Genomic DNA, 20850 nt, shown 5'->3' with positions numbered 1-20850 from the left:
TTGTGCTTTGTCTAGGTTTTTCCATTTGACATTTAATTTTCCAGGGGGCCTCACATCATCCTTTAATGACCACTAGCAACCCAACTCGGGTACCAGGTACTCCAGACTAGGGAGAGGACCAACTTCTGCTACAGCAGAAATACTCAGGTGACAGAAATACTCCCATCTTGTCATGCAGCTACTAAGGAAGCAAAGTCAACCACACTGCTCAGTAGCTGACCTGGATAAAAATAAAGCACTTGAACCAACCTACCAGTGGGGATTGCACAGTAATGTATCTGTAATTACTCTTGCGGGCAATGGGATTTTGGAGGTCTGGTACAGTCACTGGAAAGAATAATAACGTGTCAGAAGCAGAGAGGAAGAGGAAATAAAGAAAAGGGCATGAAACCTAACCTAAGACATAGTAACTAACACAGAAGATGAGCTGCTAGGTACAGGGAGATTCCGAGTGGGGAGTGAGCACTACCACAGGGAAAAGGGACACTGTGATGTTGGGTGTATGTGATCCCCCCATCACGTTGTCTTGGTGGCCCTACCAAATTCTTAAAACGCTGTTATGGGAGCACTGTATTACTGCATTGACGCCAGAAGGGAGTTTGTAAAGCCCTTTACTTCCACAAAATTAACTGTAAAATAACAAACAAAACCCCAACAGTTGCAATCACAAAATGTGACTGTTTATCACTTTATCAAACTCATTTCAATGTCATCTGCATAAACTGAAGCATTTTTCACTGCAAAGCAACAAAGGTTTAGTGCAGCACTGAACAAGTACTGCATACCGAAAGAGCAAATAGCTTTGCAACAGGAACAGCAGGGGGGCAATTGATGCCGGTGGGAGGGATGCCTGGAAAATTTGAAAATCATTGCATTGTAGCTTTAATGTTTTGATTTTAAGAGAATAGTATCAGAGAGCCTCAGCTACTTCCTGCGTGATAAGGATGAAGTGCCTCCGTGGTACAGTCAGAAAGAAGGAAGATATTACTGCAGAAGACTTTTAAAAATAAATCTGTTTCCTGAAGCCAAATCATTCCCTCCACCAAAGGACTCGGTGTGATGCTGTGGCAGCCAAATGGAGAGCACTGAAGGTGATAAAGGGCTCTTGCATTTGAACACTGAATTTCTCCCTTCAGTCCCCTGGCTGAAGGCTGCCAGTGGAGAACAGAAGAAGCACATGCCGAGCCAATGTGTTGTATATCCAATTACCTGCCCCCGCTAGCAGAGGAAGGGCAAACTGTGGGGTCACCAGAGAGGATTGCATTTTCCTGACTCCATACATGGCTGGTTTTATGAGTCTGGGTCACTGTGCTGAACTCCCCAACCAGGCTACAATTTCCAGGAGGTGACCTGATGGCCAGAGCCCAGCCCGAATACCTACGCCTACGTGCCACGCATGCTGGAGAGAGCCATCACCTAAACCCAGCCTCTGCCCCTCTGCAGCGCTCTGATAGCCGGGGCTCTTCACCTGAAGAGATTTTACTAGCGTCCCCTCTCTTTGCTGAAGCAGCAAAAGAGCAGCAGAGCATCTGCTCTTACACGGTTTTACTCCTCCATCCGGTGACGTTTGTCATGGGAACTGAAGGGCCAGTGCAGTAGCCAAGTCAAACAAATCTCTAAACTTCACACCCGCTCATCTGCCGCGTGGCTCAAGAACTCCAGTGCAAATTGCCCAAGACTCTCTCTCATTCGCCAACATGACGAACAAGGAGGAATACAGTCATCACGTTTATGGGATTACACACAGTAGGCAATACTTAATAATAAAGAAGGGCTGTCCATTTCTACTGGAGATTAAAAAGAAGCTTCTTATGCTTCAGGCAGCAAACCCACATCCTTCAATAAAAAGTCAGTGATGATCTTAATTATTTTCCATTAAACCAAGGGATAACAAGACATTTAGCTCAATTTTGTTACTTCAGTAATCTCAGAATTTGCAGTGACGCAAGGAATATTATAACGCACCTTGAAATATGTGTCCTTTCTTACTAGCTGCATCAGGGACAAGTACACAACTGCCTAGCACTATGCCTCTGCAACAACAGAAAAAAGAAAGGTGCTGAGGGCACATACAATTTGCCTGGTAAAAAAATGAGCCAGGCTCATTTCTCAGTTTTCATTAAGTCAAGTATGCAAAGTTAGAGATTTGGGGACCGTCAGCACAAAACCCAACACAGAGGGCAAGCATGTTTTTTCCCCTGGTGCAGCCTAATTCTGTGACCCTACTGCCACTTTTCTGGTGACCTTTCACAAGCAAAGATTTTCATTCCTCCTAGGGATCATTTTGCAGTAAGTTGGTCTCTTAGGTTCTTTTTCTTGAGCGCAGTTTGTGAGTAGAGAAATCTATCCGCAAGAGGAATTCCCAAGACAGAGCTGGAACATGAATGGAAAAATTGAATTCTGTACCCTCTGGTTTCTACAAAGCCAGCAGCCAGCTGTTATTCAGCTACTGAATAAGAGATGACACATGGAATCAGTACAGGATCACTGCTTCCATGCAGCACTTCCATTGCTTGTTCATGAAGCAAGGAAGAAGGAAAAAGCCTCAGGGAGCAGCCAGTTAGGTGTATTACACATGCAATATGGTAACTTCTCATGGTAAGATCAAAAAGGCAAAGCAAACAAAACCCCAGCCCCATCTTTTCTCCATAGATATCAAGACTAGACTTGGCCCAGCTCTTAGTCCTACCAAAATCAGTGGAAGTCACTTGTATGGCAAGCTTCTTTTTGAAGATGTATATGATCCAGGCACAAAGCAGTGAAGCCAGTGCTGTGCCACCTCCTCCTGTGCTTTGGCTGAGAAGGAGGCAAGGACGTGTGTGAGGGAGGTACAGCGAGGCTGGCCGCTGTGCTGAGGATCTCCCAGTGCACAGAGGGCACCCCAGGTGTTTTGAAGGGGCCATTACAACCTAAAGAAGCCAGGAACTGCTCTGATTTTCACCAGGGTTGCTCCCCTCTTGCACAAGAGGTGTGCTGAGTATTTCAACATCTTATTAGCTGAGAGCCAAGTCCATCAGTCTTTTCCAATTTAAGTATGAAACTTCTGGTACAATATTCAAGAACAACAGTGCTGAAACATCCCTGAGAACTGCCATCTTCCAGTTGTCCTTACTGATATCAGACTTAGACCCTTTACATAATAAACTTTTTCATATAATCTCATCTAGTTAAGCTCCACCCCATCAAAAATGAGTAAATGCATGTCTTCAAAGCAGCTTGGTAAATTAAGCCTTTTTTTCTCATGATCTTTAGTTTCTTTCCTTTTTTGCAGCTATGCATTTAAGAGCAGCTACTCAAAGTTGTGATACAGTATTTATATAATGGCAGGAGTCATCTCACATTATAGATGGGACATCTTTTGCTTTGGTCTCTTCAGAACCTGATGAAAACAGCCAAAACAGTTTTCAGTCAGGGTCACAAGATAAGTCTTTGGAAAGAACCATAAAAGTTACATAAATAGCAAAGCCAATCTTTTGGTTATAATAGATAGGCATTATCCTGCAGGAAAGCATATATCAAATAAGATAAAAAATAACTTAGAACTAGAATGGATTCTTTTTCTTTATAAATCCCTCAATGAGTCTTTGGGGAAAAGAATGAAATTTTACTCTGACTACCGGACTTTTTCTCACGGTTACAAAGAGGGAAGGGGGAATCTTCAGCACCTACTAGTAAAAACTATACAACACACTTTTCAAATAAAGCAGCAAATTTTCATGTTACCTATGTAGTAAAAATTTAGTAAGGTCAGCAGCCATCATCATAATCAGCACTGCATCACTAGCAACAACTTTATGGGATGCTATTGTATCACTTTAAATCCCTAAAGTAAAGACCACACAATTACTGCTGGAACTGACTATTTCAGTAATCAAAATACCTTAATATTTAGTCTAAGTTGCAGACTTTTTGTATCATGGCACCTTTAAGGGACATTGTGCAAAATATAATGAGCAATAATACCTTCTGATAAGGTTAATGAGTAACATAAGGTCATAATCACTAGTAAAACATGCAGTTGATACGAAATATAGTTTGGTTGTGGTATTTACCATATTCCTGCTGTTGGACCAACAGAAGGTCATCAGAAAATGGCAATGCTCTTAACCTGGATAAAACACAAGCAGTTTATATGGGTTCCTATTTTACCTAAATTACTTGGTATTGTCAGTCAGATAAAAATGATGTCAAATTAATCAGAAGACTGAAAAATAAGCAATGACCTCCTTGGGGTGTAAAATGAACTATTATAGTTCATTTGAACAGACTGTATTTCTAGAATTCTGCATGATACGTTCTCAAACATAAAACGATTCATCTCGTCCCTGATGAAAAGCTTGAAATGTCAGAAGCCAGGGGAAAATTACATATTTGTGATGACAAGAAATCATGACAGCCACAACTGAACTTCAGACATGCCTGAAAAAAGGGAGGAAGAAGAATCCCTCATCTGTTCCCGTCATTCTCCATTTCTCCAAACCTTTTTCTCAGTTTCCTCTTTTGTTTCCCTCTTCCCTCACCTCCATATCTTACAGCTCCTTGTAATTCATGGTGCTGGCACGGTGATTTCTAATCTAGTTTTGATGGACTTCTTTGCCTCTAAAACTGCTATATAGCACTTCACTGACATGCTGCTGATGCATGTTAGCTCAGAAATGGCTGCACTCATTCTTGAACAGAGACATCACTCTCATATCGGTTTGTTACATACACACAGTGAAGGAAAAGTGACATATAATGTGTAATAATATTAAAGATATAGAGTATTTTCAGTATTTGTCTTCAATATGATGGAGAATAGGCTTCTCGTACAGCAACACCTGCATTTGGGTTCACTAAATCAGCAAGTCCTTTCTATCTCGCTTGGTGGTAGAGGGAGGCAGAGGCTTTGCAGCCTGTGGCAGGACCAGACTGCCTGCATGCACATTTTATAAGGAGTATGTGAACACTGCAGGAGCAGGTTATCTCAGGCCAGCTCTCAGTAAAAAGCCATATTAGGACTAAAGCAGAAGGGCCACAAGTGCAACCATGCCAAGGGCTTGCTTGTCTTGTACAAAGGAAAAGTCATTTTCATCCCTGTAAGAGTTTCTGCCCCGTTTCTGTGAAAGCCACGCAGGCACAGCATTTTGTTCCTTTGGCTGTTTATGCTTCCTCACTGTTGATGACATTAATTGAACTATCCACATACCCTTCTAACAAGAAAAGGAAGGATGTGCTTCGATTAGCATCTAGCCTTGGAAATGAAATGAAATTAAAAACCTGTGATTTCATTAGTGAAATGCCTGCTAAAATCTAAACTCTCTTTAATCCCTTAAGGGTCACTAATGCTTAAGCGTCCCTGAGACTTCAGCAGCTTTGTAAAACCCTGCCCTGTTTAAGATGTGAATCACAACCTCCCTCACTATCCTTGCAGAACATACTCCCAACTCCCAGCGCTGCTGGATATCCCTCCTCACTTGGCTGAGCCTTATCCAGGGCAGCCTAACAAGCCACTGGAAGAAAGGGAGAAGTTCAAATTACTTTGTAGGAGAAACAGAACAGCAAATAAGACCTCCAGGGGGTGGGTACTTTGCTTAAGCCACAAGCTGATCTATAAAATCAAGAACACCATTAAGCATCATTCTCCTTCATATAACCCAAGAGTGTCATAGCAGAAAAATAAGAAAATCAGTGTGTAATGCGGTTAACGAGCACCAAAACCACCCATCTGCAATAAAAAATGAACATGCAAGCCCTGCACAAAGGGCAACAGGCTCCAAGAGAGGCAACAGATCATTCAAAAGGCTGAAAGGTTGCCTCATTTGCAATACCCCGTTTTTCTTATCTTTCCATTTTGAGCCCTCTTCTCCCTCAACCCTGGCCTCCCACCTCTGTTCTCCATCCTCCTTCACCCCAACCCACTCCAGGCCAACTCACCACCTGCCCTTACACCCTCCTATTGAGACCTCCATGCTCCCAAATCTTGCCCACCACGCTCACCACCTCTCTTTCTCCTCTTCTCAGTGGGCGCTTGGAAAGGAGCAGTCACTCAGAGATGCTCCTAAAAGCGATGGCCAGCTCAACCTTAAAATCCCTACTCAGGCGTGACAAGTCCCTGGGCATTTCCGTGCTAAATCAAAGTGACATATCCCTGGAGAGCCTCAGGATTGCTGCTCCCTCCAGAGCAGGCACAGGGGAGGGAACGTGAGCAGGACAAAGTGCCCATGGTGGGCAAAAGGGGTCTTCCAGGAGCCACGCTGGAGCTGCTTCTGCCTGGGAACCTCACCAGGGAGAAAGGGGGAAAAGCTGCAACATCAAGGCCCTGCATAGATGACTGCAGATGTAGTAACAGCATCTTTATTTCAGGGGTCATGCCTCCAATTAGTGACTCCAATTACCATTCAACACTCAGGGATGATATAGCACACCCCAGCTGGTGCTTGACCAGTGTCATACAGCAGGGAACAAGCTGAATTTTCTAGCCACGGAGGTGATCACCATTTTTAATTTTGAATGTGAACCTCGATACAGGATTCTTTTATTGCCTTGACATTAGGCTAATGCATGAGGAAAAACCACTTAAAATTGCTGGAAAAGGAAGATGGTTTAAAATACAATCAGCGGAGCACTTCAGTAAACCCACAGCAAACTAAAAGGATGCATTTGTTTCTTCTTGAAAATGAGTTTCTTCTAACTAACATCTTAAACAGCACAGCCTTCTCCCTTTAATAATAACTTCTTACAACTACTATTGCTATGTCATCTTTGTAAATAAGCCATTTCATTTATAATGCAAGAAGCACTTGTTGCTTCCAGCCTTTTGTAATCCAACAAGACTGACTGCACAATTTATGAAACCTTATGAAATGTCTTATGCTACTGGGTGATCCTCTGAACCTCCCATCACTTAATGAAAAACACAAGGCAGAAAGTAAATCTGCCGGTGGTTCTGTTGACAGAGCTCCGTTCTTCTACGTTTTTATTACAGAAAGTTACAATTTCCTTGTTACAGATAATATTCACATTTCTAAGTGAATTTAAAATATAAAATGTGCTTAAATAAACTTAGTTTTTATGCATATTTTTTACACTTAAAGTAATTTTAACTACTTTAAAATAGTTCTTTAAAATGGTAGTTCTACCCTTCTTATCTGAACCCTGACTATCTATGAATTCTAACTGCAGACGAACACACTTTGACACAGATGATGAGTTTTTGAAACAATCTAATTAAAAAAAAATCAAACGACATCTTTTACCATAATAAAGACAAGGATACAGTAAATGTACATTAAGCTCTATATATGCTTCAATAAATGGACACATACCTAACATATCCTCCTATTCTCTACGCTGATAAGGCACTGTAATAAAGATGGTATTTGCCAACATGTGCTTGTTGACTGGGGACCCATAAGAATCATCATAAGGAATTAAATATGTGCAAATCCAAAATATAGAATATTAATATATCACTTATGGAAAGATTTCCTTTTTACTGATTTAAATGAATAAGTGAGCTCATTACTTTTATTTAAATCAACCAACCCCACTTCTATTTTCATCCTCATATGCAACATTTTATATATTATATGTCTAAGGATTTCATTAGAGTTGCAATATTGTCGATGTGGGAATCCAGCCTTAGGTCACTAAACAGGATTAATAACAACACAGAAATCTACTAATAAAAAAGTGCCAAATAAAATAAAACTATACTCCCATAATTTCAAGAATGTTATGGGCCTGCTGTGTTTTTAAAAAGCAGTATCTAAGTATTGTTGTTTATCTGTCCCATATTTTTAGCACTCTGGAAAAAATTAATTACCATTACCAAGAATTAGTTTAAATTTTTAGTCTAGACAGGCATCCCTTAGGAAATACAGCAAAAACCCATAAAAAAATGAATCATGAGCTAGTTACTATAGTAATATTTCTTCTAGGCCAATAGCATATAATATTATTCATTATAGCAAATCCAAAGTAATGAAATGTCACACTGTTCAGCAGAGATCCTTGTTTCTATAAGATGCAAGAATCAAATACTCAGAGGTATGAGTTGGGGGTTTGATATTTATGCTCTAATCAACTACAGACTTCCCTAGATAATGCTATATTTTTATTGCACACAACAGTATGATAATCCAACAATATTTGCTTTTCAGCTGTGCTATAGAATTTGATTTTATACCTTCCCAAGAACAGGCAGAATTGGATATAGGGACAATCAGGATTAATGTGTGAATATTATAATATTAAACTTTTAAATAAAGTGCACACTAGAGAAGACTGAGAAACAAGGGATTCAAAAAGCTAGTACATACTTAAAGCAGGAGAGCAGAGAGACACTTTTTCCAGCTTTTGCACTTGATTCCGTATCACAAATCCTCTGATGCTTCTGGATACCCTGACAGTTCTTATGCCCTACAGTGATTTTTCTCTATATGCACCTATCCGTGAAATTGTGACCTTTCTTCTTAGATGGGGACCTCATCACATCCAACCATTTTTTATTCACCTTTTCCTCTGTGAATGTTTTGCTTACTGGTACTTATTTGGTTAGCCTTGCAAAGCTGGGACATTATTTACCTACAGCTCTAGAAGATGTAAAGGAAGACAAGGTGGTTTTGCTGGTTCACCAGGTATTTTCCACATGAGGATTGCCATTGCACCTTTCACATTTGCTTCAGATCACACTGCAAAGCACTTCTACTCAAGTAAAGCTTTTAGAAAGCAAGCAGATAATATCCACTGGAAAAAAATACCGACTGATTTTGGTCCTAATCTGTACCCAAGGAGAACTTCTGATTTCCTTCTGTATTGAAAAGTGACTTTACATTCCTATGTTCTGCTAGTACTGTTAGCATCAAGCACAGGTTTTAGTCTGTTGCTTCCCTTCATGAGAATGAATTCACTGAAGAAAAGTGAAACAAAGTTGGCTTGTTATTTTCCAAGAATGAGACAAATGCACAAAATTGGATAGAAAGGAAGCAGGAATCCAGCTGGGCACTGATAATGAAGCATTGTCATCATACCAAAATGCTTTTTACTTAAATTACTCATTTAAAATGCTCTGTCCTGTGAGTTATTCTGTCCATACTGAAAAGACTGGAAAAATCAGTAGTAGGTTAAGATGATGCAGAAGCATATTTTCTTCCTATCTTCTTGATTCATAATTGAGTTCAATTTAATTCCTCAATGCAGGGTAAAAACTCCCCTAAAATTTGTTCTGTTTAAACAGCTGGTCAGGAGTGGGACTGTAACAGGAGATAATCCAGTTGCAGGGCTGTCTCCACTAAAAATCCTCGAGTGCCCATTCCCTGGTGCAGTCCTACCCAAGGACCTCCCAATGGCTGGAAAGCGATGGCAGGCTGCTTGCAGCAGCAGAACAAGCAACTCAAGGAGCAAAAACAGAAGAGCTAGTGAGCGAGAGGAAAACATTTATAATTAAAATGTTGTGCCACTACAGAACTATCATATTTAACCCCCCCCAAAAAAATTCCAGAAAAATGTCAATGACAAATTTCACTGGCATACTCTCAATTTTTGTGGCATCATCAAAAAAATCATCAGTGTTTGAAGTCCCCTCTGGCCCAATATTTCCCCTTTCAACACAATCTGTTTCCTCTCTAGCCAGTTTCCTATCAATTCTGCTATTCTTCTATTAATCCAAATCTTCACATATACTTTCCCTGGTGGCAGTTTACGAAAGTCAAGACAGACGATATCTGCTGCATTTCCTTTCCCTGGGAAACCAGCTGTCGTCTCAGGAGATTAACAGATTAGTCTGACACAATCTCTCTTTAATACATCTATGCTTTATTTTATATCATACCCCCAAGACTTTTAATCTCTCTACCCTAAAAAAATTCTAAAATCTTGTGAATTATTGAAGTGAGAGAACCAAGTCCCTGATTGCCTAGATCATAGGGTTTTCCTTCCTTTTTTTTCTTTCTTTAATCTGTGGATATTACAGATACTGTCTTAGGGCACTACTGGAAGTCACTCCCTTTCAATTATGGATATGGCAGTGAATTTATGCAGAAGAGGAGGAAGCTAAGGACAGAAGAGAAACTGAAGAAGCCAGAGCAGGAACAGCAGGAGCAACTTGGCAAAGGTACAGAGATGGGATGTAGTGACATAGAAAAATATGTTAGTCTGGAAGCTGACTGACAGCTGTTTGGATGGTGATACCACTAGAAGATAAGAGAGAAGGAGATGGGAACAAAACAAGAGGCCCAAGAGGGTTCCCAGTAGGCTAACAGGGGGAGCTGGAGAGGGACAAGAGGGAAGAGAGGGGGAAACCCTCATTCACAGACAACAGAGCTTAGAGGATGGGCAGTGCCTGAAACAAGAACGTGGCATCAGTGCCAGGAAGATGCCTGGCAGGACAGTTTCAGAAGCTGGCAACACCCTATGAGAGTCTTCCCAAGAGTTAATGGCCTATCCTTTTGGACCAGAAGAACCAAACTGTTTTTTCTTCTGCTGACACCTCTAAAAACTAGAGACTCCATAAAGTACTCTGCATTGACAAGACTGAAGTTGAGACTGTCAGATGAAATCTAATACACTTTATATAATATATACACATCACTATTAGTCAGTTGAAAGATTGAGAGTTATGGCATTCTTGTGCTGAGATAATAGGTAATGCTGAGCTAGCTACCTGATGCTCAAAATATTTTCATAAAAGCCAATCTGAAAATCACATATGTTGGTTAAATTTAAATATTACGGGCTTTTGTTCTTCAGAAAGTATTCACATCCCTACCTATCACGAAAATAGATTCTCATCATTTTGAAGGACTAGAGGAAGAGGAAGAATAAGCTGTTATTAAATTTTTATGGCACTGTAAGTTGATTAGCTGGGAGCTAGGAAAGGTCTAGAACTAGCAAAGTGATGGTTCTTTGTTCTTATTCAAGGGACAAGAGTTTTAACCACACAAACAAGCAATTTATTTAAAACTTATTTTTCTTAACAGATAATAATTTGAGGATTTCTGCAGCTTCTCTCTCCCCAGAGTGTTAAATGGTTCTTTTCAGAGCAACAGCTGCAGCAAACCGAGTTAAAATAAAAAGCAGGCTGTACACAGATCCATACACATGCTTTGCAAGAAACAGGCAGCCTATCCAGATTTATATGTGTGCCAGTCCCCTAGGATGTCATAATTGTGTTTGTTCTTTTAATAACTTTAGGCTCCAGTGATCAGAATAAAAATTCTATGCTGAAACTAATGCTTCATCCTTAGTTCACCTCACTGCCCTGAATTATATAGTAAGCAGACTTAAATAAATGCAGGAGTCTGGCTCCCTCCTTACACCATAGACTCAGCCACGCACATAATGGGTTGCCTGATTTAATTCAGGGTCTCTCTTTTCAAATCTTACTTTGTTTTTACAAAATATTTGGCTCAGCCATTTCTTTTTATAACTGCACAGATTTTCGAGCCTGCCTTCCAGTGTTCAGTGAATTGCAGTCTCCACTGATACAAGCAACATATCAAGCTTCCTGACTTGCAAAAGCAGTTGGGTTATTTAGACAATTATGTTCTTCCTAATTATTGTACCTACACTTTACATCTACAGGCTCTTTCTATAAACGTAGCCCAAAATACTGAGTTAGTTAAGCAGCTTATTAACTAGGCATGGCCTTTAAGTAGCTATTGTGACTACAGCATGCCAGCACTAATCTTATGATTATAAATGATTTTTTACTCCTATAACCAGACTACAGATTACCCTACAATGAAGACAGGCATACGTATTATCAGTTTACACGAGGGGCACTGAGCCAAACAGCAGTAGGTCATAAACAGCACAGGCTAATGGCATAGCGGTGAGCAGAACGCCAAACCCCAGTCAGCCAGTACCTTGTCCAATATGCCTTACTACATTAAGGTTAAAAGTGAGCTGAACGTGCCTAAATATACTGCCACTTTCAGTTTCTGACCACTTTAGAAAGAGTTTTTTTCATAATCTGACACCGTCTTGAGCCTCATTTCAGACTAGAGGTGAACTGCTTTAGGAAGGTCAGACAATTCTTGCAGGCCTTCCTGGATTAGGCAAGACTAATAGCCTTGTTTTGTTATGCATGAAATCCATGGGTATTTTTTGTCTCCAATAACTCAAACAGTTTCACGAGAGAACTCTGAACTTGGCTGTTGATAATGCTGGTGGAAGAAGAACACTGATATGGTCCCTGCACCATTTTCCTGACCATTACACTATCTCGCCCCTTTGCTCTTCATCATTACCACTTTTATTGTCCTCCTGAGAACAACAGCGACCCTTTCTTTCCATATCTCCTCTATCCTCACCCAGCTTTCTTCGGTGGCTCTGTTGGGTGCCCCTTTCCAAAAATGTCTCTTAAAAAGCTTTCCCTTTCTTCCTCCCCATTCTACCCCATGGGAGTCACCCACCATGACGTGGCATCTAGTGTTTGGTATCAAAACCGCCTTTCTAGGACTGCCTCAAATCCCATGTCTCCTCGCTATCCCCCAGTAACGTCTGCTCTCGTCTCAACCTCTGCCAGGACCTTGAGGGCGATGATAGGCCTTAATGGCACAGACTGGCCTCACCTGGCACCCCCACGTACACCCCCTGCCCATGGCCCAGGAGCTCCAAGTAGCTCAGTCGTGGGCTCCCAGACCTCGCCTGGGCTATGCCGTAGTTGTGCCTGTCTCCAGCCCTGTCTCTGGCCCCGTCTTCTGGGTGGACCTTGGACCCATGTTGTAGCCCTGCCTCCTGCTGCTCCGACTGGGTGGGCCCTGGACCTGGTTCATCCCCTGGCTGTGTCTGGGGCTGTTGATGGACCCCATTACCAGCACCCAGCCCTGCTGAGACCCTGTGGGACTGTGCCCTGGTGGGTGAGGGCACAGCCCCAGTTCCCCTCACTGGCTTCCTCTCCTTTCTTTGTGAAGTTCAAACCCCTCATCTTGTTCTTCCTCACCATACGCCCCTATTCTCGGTTTTTCCTGCGCCCTACCTTTCTTCTATAATCTCCCCAGGATATACTTCCAGCGGCTTTGGTTTTTTTTCAGGCTTGAATTATCTTTTTATGACACCTCCTTATCCTCCCATTTTTCCCCATTCATGTCCAGTTGTCTTTTAAACCCCTTCTCAAAGCCCCACTTATTTAATTTATCCTTTGCCAGGCCCAGATGCTTTTTATTCTGAGGGTTGTTCTCCGTGAGGCCTTTTGAGTTTAGGCTATAAAATCCAAAGACAAGAAAGCATCTTGCCACACTTGGTCATCTCTTACATAGTCCGCCCTAACCATGGCCTGAAAATTTTCATCTTTTAATTAATTTTTTATGTTTCTGGAAAAAAACCCACCGGTACCTTCTGGAATTTCTTCACCTGCAATTGATTTTCTGTGAATGTGTCACTGCACCTAAAAACAGAGAGGCTGGCATTGATCTGATCTGTCTTACTGTTAAGAAATACTTGTTCCCAGTATGAAAAGAAGTATCTCTGCTCCTGATTTCTGACTCAAGACATTTCATAGCCCACATGCTGCTCACCAAAGACGCATCAATCATCACACATCAGACAGGAGTGACCTCCGCAGGTAGTTACGAATTCCCACCCTGAGATACCGCTACGTGGTGTGAAGCATATGGCTTGACCTGAAGATCTCTCCCACTCACAAAGCATGCCTGTCCTCCACGCATTTAGACCTACTGCTCTCATAAAATGCAGCATCTTGTGCCCTATCAGCATCATGTTGAAACTAGGCACGGTTATAGAAATGATAACTTTATATTGTTTTGTTAAAGTTAAGATTAAATGAAAGGCTAAAGGACTTATATACAATAGTTTAAAGGGATAAATGCCAACCTCATGTTTAGTAGCTGTCTTAAGAAGGGATAGGCAACTTCCCCCTTAGCCCAGATATTACTCAGCCATTAAGAGAAGGACCAATGTCACTTATTATCCCTTGTCGAAGCAGTCTCCTGGAGGAGCAACCTGAATGTTTTGCTATGCTAGGATTAGGCTTGCCTGAGTAAGCACAACTCCACGTACTCCGCGTGCCACTCAGAAAGGAGCTGTGATGAAGGACAGAGCGTACACACCACATGAACACATTCACATACATAAACATACCCTGGGCTTTAGATTAAATCGAAACAGAGGGTTGAAGGATTCTTCTAGGGACTTCACTCTTCTTCCTGCCTAGCTAATTCATTTATATTGCAAGTTTAAGCTTGATTTCTTAAACTCAGTTGAAAAGGGACTTTCTCAGAAAAAATGCCAACTAGGCAATACGTTATCAATTGTGCCTTATTCTCTAAGGGAAATACAAAAGCTGAGTTCCTCTCGCACGTCCAGCACTTCATGAAACAATCCACTCTATAGCTTACTTGATGCCTTACTAGACATAATGCCTTATAACTCAGCTACCTTAATGAAAATAACTATATATACATATGTCCTTGTACATCTTAAAACTCAGCATGTTTCCTATGTCAAAGATACAATTATGCATACAGTACACCACATAAGCCTAACTGGAAATGGAGTGAAGATTGAGGTAAAATGACTGGATCCCATGGAAAAATTGAGGAAACTGATACTTCTCAAAGCCTTTGTATGCATTTGTGGCTTGAAACACCTCAGCTTTCTCTTAGGTGGCAAGGGATGCTGTCTCAACTTTAGCAGGTGTTCTACATGGTATGGAGGAAGTACAAGAACAGATACTCCAAATATGGATGAATTCAGCATTTTTAAAATTTGATTTAATCAGTAATCAGGTAAACTTAATCTGACACCAAAACCCACATCTTGTCACACTTACTTTTGAAATACAGCATACCCAAACGAGGGAGGAAATTGTTTTAGTGTGATTTATAACAGTAATGAAGAGTTATATTCTTTTTGGTAATGACATTGTGCAACACATTTTCTGTTTGGGGAGTAAGCTTCTGAAGTATTTTAATCTGCCTCATCTACCATTACAGACTTCAGCAAAACTGCAAAATCCTCACAAGAATTAGGACTGTATATAAATCCAGTAATAACCCACGATCATCTCTCCATTTTGGTTGTATTTATGCTGTAGATATTAGGCTTCTTCAAACTTCCACCAACCAGTGGAAATTTGCCAAATATATAACCCAGTGGGCCATTTAAAGGGATTTTGCTGTGAATTATGACTGCTACGTTTGTGGGCAGCTTTCAGTACCAGAGACTGGAAAGGGAGAGGCAGAGTGTGAAGAGTAGGGAGCGCAGCTTTCACCCTGAGACCTTCCATGTATTTGCTCATGATCTACAGATAATGGATGAGCTGGACAGCATAAGCTCTCTGTGCACAGATGGAACGGCACTACTTAAAACCAGTCCTTGCTTTGGCAACTGGGAGAGATGTCAGTCCTGGCTCTTAAGCTGGCAGAGGCTGCCTGGAGCCTTGTTTAAGCTGGTGTCTGTACAATCAAGCTATTGTGGTTTACCTAGGTAGTGCGTGGCAGCTGAGCTGCAGCAACAGACTGTGCACGCTCTTTGCCCATGAGATGAAATGCATTAGCTTTAACTTCTTGCATCCAGACTACTTGCCAGATGGATTCCTAACAAACAGCAGAACTGAACTGCTGAATTACTTTACATATGCTTGGAAAGCCTGGGAAAAAATACACTAAAGAAGTAACTAATGGGAACTGAGAGATGCATTTCTGAGTGCAACAGACTCCATCTTTATTTCAAAATAACTCTGTACATTACAATTCTATTTAAAAAAAAAAGAAGTCAAAAGTCAAAGCAGTTTCCCATGCTAAGTGAAATACCAGGTCTAATTTTTTAGATAACCAAAAAGAGAGGCTGTGTTTTCACTCAGCAGATCTCATGGCCTGTTCCTATCTGAGCATGCTGCTCAATAGCAACAGAGAATGTGTTAAATTAAAGCTCTTATTGTGCTGCAAATCCTTCAGCTATGCCTGCAAGAAATTACCTTTGCCCTCTTCAGTATGAATCTACATTGCTGCTCCTGTACAACAGCTGCGTTATTATTATTATTGTTTCTTTCGGTTTGGGCTTTCAATCTTGAGGGGTACTTTGTTTTTTTCATCTTTCTTTTTTAAAAAACCAAAGCCAAATTAAGTTAACATAGCCACCAGAGGGAGCCTATGACATCTTTCTAGAGAAGAAAAAGATATTGAAAGTGACAGAAAAATTAATGAAAATAATTATAGTTGAGAAATTGAGTTCCAAGAAGCAGCAGTTTTGCCTTAAGACCAAATTCTGTTTCAGTGTAAGGTTTTGTAAAAAGATGTAATTTATGGCATAACTAGCTCCTTTCAATATAGAAAGCATACAGAGGAAGGACAAGAATCAGACTGGGATGAGAAAAACTTTGATTAACAGTTGCCTCAACTAAAACTGCAGCAACTCTTCGGTCTTGGTGAGTAGCTAGAAGCAATTCAGATTACTCAAGAGAGCTAGCCTTTTGCAACCAGGTATTAATATACAAACACACTAAGATAGTAGAATAGTATCAAATTTTCACTGTCTAGACATAAACTTTTTACCAGATTTTGCAAAAGAAAACATATAGCTTGTTTCCTATGTATGAAACCTGTGCATACACGGGTTTGATATGCATCACAGATGCCTTGCTGGGGGGATGGATGAAAGCAGAGTTCTTCAGAAAAGACAGCAGAGCTTTCTCAGACCTCTCACCATCTTGCACAATCCCCGTCATGTCTCCTAGACAGCTGACCTTCAAAATGTCAGTAAAAATATGAAATATTAAAAATACGCTACTACAGAGTAGCATCTGTGTTTTATATGCTATTCCTTCTGTGGTTCTTCAGAAGAAATCTGCCTTAAAGCATATATTGCTTAGAGGATGAAAAAGGATATAGTATGTTTGTATCTGGTTATCTCCAACAGTACATTTATTGAAATATTCATCACTTGTTCTAGTCCCTGAACTACTTCTGAATTGCTTATGCCGTTTTTGAGAAGATGCTCACCATGTAAAGACTTTATATGTTGTTATTCTTAACTATCATCCTTCTAACCAAGAAATTTTGCCAGAGGGCTTTACTTCACAATGACAAGAACTTATGTTTTAGTTTACTTAGGCTGGAACTGGGATGCTTCCCTTTCTCTTCCTACTAATAAAGGAAAATGTTGCCAAGCAAATACCAGACCAATTACTAGATGATGTATGGTACTTACCATACTCTCCTAAGATGCTTCTCTTTTATGCTAGGGGACTTCAGTTCTGGATTTTTCTTTACCATAACTGAAGTAAATATCCTACTGGAACCCATACTGGTAACACTGATCATTTGAAGGTATCTTTCTTTCACATATCTGAAATAACTCTACCCAGGCAACCTGGGTTAAAATAAGTGATAGTCTTGAGAAAGACCACAAATGTCTGTAATGGGCTCAGATATAAAAGGACTGGAAGAACAACCATATGAGCAAGCCTAACTTCAGCATTTTGTAACCTGAGGGTTTCTGCAGTCCAATGACCTTTCAACCTCTTCTAGCATGTCTTTAACTTTAACTGAGTATGACTTTAAGAAGGCAAACTGGTGCCTTCCTTCATGTGGCTCCATTCTGACCAACACTCTTCTGGGCAAAAGGGTAGCTCCTGCCTCAGACTCAAGCCCAGTTACTCCTTCCTGTAGGTTACAAAAGGGAGGCTACACCTCTCTTCTGCAACCTGAAGCTCCAAATGCATGGGGCAGGATAACATGCAGCGTAGGAATACTGAGATACTTCCACAAGCACCTAAATGCCTTTTTAGCATTTGCAAACTCTGATAATTAATTAATGCAAAAGTAACACATTGGACACAATTAGGTATTTTAAAAATCTTATTCTAATATTTCCTGAAATCCAAAGCTGTGAAGCCAGAGATAAAACAAGAATGGAAAATTTCAGCTAAACGGTTACAAAGTTATAGGGCACTGAAAACAAGGATTCCTAATTCCTAGTGAAGCAGCTTTAGCTACAAGCATCACTACCAACTCCACCTTCCCCAACACAGCACAGCCCCTCTCGACTACACAGCTGCTCATCACACCTAATATAATCACAGTTATATAACCAGCTCCAGCACAAGGCACTTGATATAAATGTTGATGTCACGGTGATTTTTAAAAACATTTCTATTAACATTCTGTCTCCAGCTTTCCCAGCTGGCTGACTGCAGACCATTTCCCAAGATGTTCCAGTTCCTCCCTGCAGAGCTTTCTCATGTATCTTAATAATAATTCATAACATTTCTATTGCACCTTTTACTTTGACTCCCACTGACATATTCGGCTGCGACTTTCAGAGCAGCAGTAATACTGTTGTAGCTGCAATTGCCTTCAGGATACACCAAGGCAACGTTTGTAGGGAAAAGAAATATATTTTGCTAGACCAATTAAGATAATTATAAAAAATGGACCATCTTGCAGTCACACAAGGGCTTCCTCACAAAGTCTACTGTATGGTCTCTACTACAACTATGAACTAGAAAATGTCCATTTAATGGCATGCTGGCCAGAAGATTCAATTGATTGGGAATACAACCTAACAAGGTTGCAGGAGCTAAAAGTTTGCAAAGATTTTATATTTAGAACCAGGAGCAAAATCTAATCAAACTAGAAACATATTTTCAAAAGCACCTTTCCTCTCCCTCTCATCATTAGTCTTCACTGACCTCTTTCAGCTTTTGATATATATGTGGATCGGTGAGTAACTATTTAAGTTTTATGCAGAAAATTAAGAGACCAAGAAATACATGACAGAACAAAGAAAAGAATGAATATCAATCTAATGCAAAAACAATAAAGGAGAAAATGAGATAAAATCACTTTGCAGATCTGTTCCTAGCATTCCCCCACCACCAGTTTCAAGAACAAGTACAGCAAGCTGCCATAAATCGGCCTACATCTAGTAGCATATATACAAGGCCAAAACACAGTGAGCAAACATCAGTGAATATAAAAAGTGAATATAAAGCATAAAAAGGATTTTCCTTTGACATGGATGTAAAGTGCTAGAAAGTAAAATAACAGCATGCTTAGTAGAGGAGGCTTGCAAATTTCTTTCATGGCCCCAGCAGCACCTCTGCAGCCCCAAGTAGCTAACTTCTACAACCAAGAACAGTTCAACTTCCAAGATCTCATCCAAAAGTAGCATCTCTGTGGAGACTGTGAAAGGTCATGAGGAGACCATGTGTGATGCAGACACCTGAGCAACCGAAAAATCCATTTTACATTTGTGTCATTTAATATCTATTTAGATGGCGGCAATCTTTTGTCACTGTTGAACTCAGGTCACTGAATCAGGTGCTTAAAATATAACTGTTTCTTTATCCCTCTGTCCAGATACAAGGTTTCAAGGCCATTGTGGCTTTTATGTAAGCAACTATGAGATGCTGCCAACAGAGCAGTCATTTTACTGCTATACAATGAAAATGTTGTCTCTACATGTTCGGAATCAGATACAGGAAGAAATGTCTCAAAATGCATATATGTCTCTGAAATCAGTCATTTTGCATCTTCTTAAAACCATTCAATTCATTTCTGTGTCGTATATGCTTCCCATACTTGAGAGACCTTTGAAGCTACCTGTGCAATGGAGGAGAAGTACACCTAGGACTGATTGTTAAACAACACCTAACGGTAATAGCCAGCATATTCCAATAAAAGCCAGTTCATATGACCTTCTGCATCTTTGTTTTAACCAAGCCAGGAACACTCCTGCTAAGCCATCTGTTCCTATAATGAAAGCAGCAACACAAGGACACTGAAGAATGTGAGCTGTGCCTTAGCAGTTTGGTCCTACTTGCGCCAAGGCAGCATACGGTCATGTTGTGTGTTCATAAAGTCACCAGTGCAACAAACTCTTCCTAATTTCAGCTGAGGATAGTAGCCAGACTATGTTAAAAACAACTATGTCAGTCATAATAGCAATAACAGTGATGACAATAGTAATAACAGACCACAATTGCACTGCCATACATAATGTCTCTTTATTTTTTTTTTATTTGTTTTCTAACGGTCATTCCCTTTACTTACATTGCACTACAGACCTTTAACTCTGCATTGAAAGGGTTGCTAAAGTATTTCACCTTGATCAAGTACTACATTCATTCTGGACTAAAGTTATAAGAGATATGAAAGAAAGGGGAGGAAAGGTAGATTACATGCTGCCAGAATTAAGCATTTCTTAGGCCATATTTTCAGGCTGGAATCATTCAGGCTCTTGAACATAAGCAAAAATGTCCACATACAAATCTTGTTGGATACACTTAAAAAAATCAAATAGCAGGTCTCAGATCTTCAGCTGCTTCTTTACGTTAGGAACACACCTCAGCCTTGCACCCAACTTGCCACAAGTCCACGTGCTTTGGACATGACCTGCACACCATATTCAGTCATTCCACAACTATATAAAGTCTGTGTAACGGAGTGTGTCTCACACGCTTCCCGTGTCCTTAACAGGACTGACAGACAAGTCGGATAAAGAGGCTTCCTCTGATGTGTGTTGATATGTGGTATATCACAGAATAACAGAACTGCTGAGACTGGAAGGGACCTTCTGATCATCTAGTGCAATGCCCCAGCTCAAGCAGGGTCAGCTAGAGCCGGCTTTCCAGGACTATATTCAGTCAGGTTTTGAATATCTCTACAGATGGAGATTCCACCACCTCTCTGAGCAACCAGTGCTCGGCCACCCTCACAGTGAAACGGGCTTTCCTGATGTTCAGAGAGAACCTCTCATGTTTCCATTCATGCCCATTGCCTCTTGTGCTGCCACTGGGCACCACTGAAAAGAGCCTGGCTCTGTCCTCTTTGCCCTCTCCCTTCAGGTTATCTTTACACATCAATAAGACCTCCCCTGAGCCTTCCCTTCTCCGGGCCGAAT

General features: G+C 40.7%; 1 protein-coding gene across 2 annotated transcripts in view; it reads right to left on the bottom strand.

Annotated features, from left to right (window-relative positions):
* Positions 1-20850, bottom strand: part of SUSD4 (sushi domain containing 4) — a 74140-nt gene that overhangs the window by 31420 nt on the left and 21870 nt on the right. The gene's annotated exons all lie outside the window — the stretch shown is intronic.

This window comes from Haliaeetus albicilla, chromosome 13, assembly GCF_947461875.1.
Source record: "Haliaeetus albicilla chromosome 13, bHalAlb1.1, whole genome shotgun sequence".
NCBI lineage: Eukaryota > Metazoa > Chordata > Aves > Accipitriformes > Accipitridae > Haliaeetus > Haliaeetus albicilla.
The sequence above is the reverse complement of the archived record's forward strand: the minus strand, read 5'-3'. Positions and strand labels throughout refer to the sequence as shown.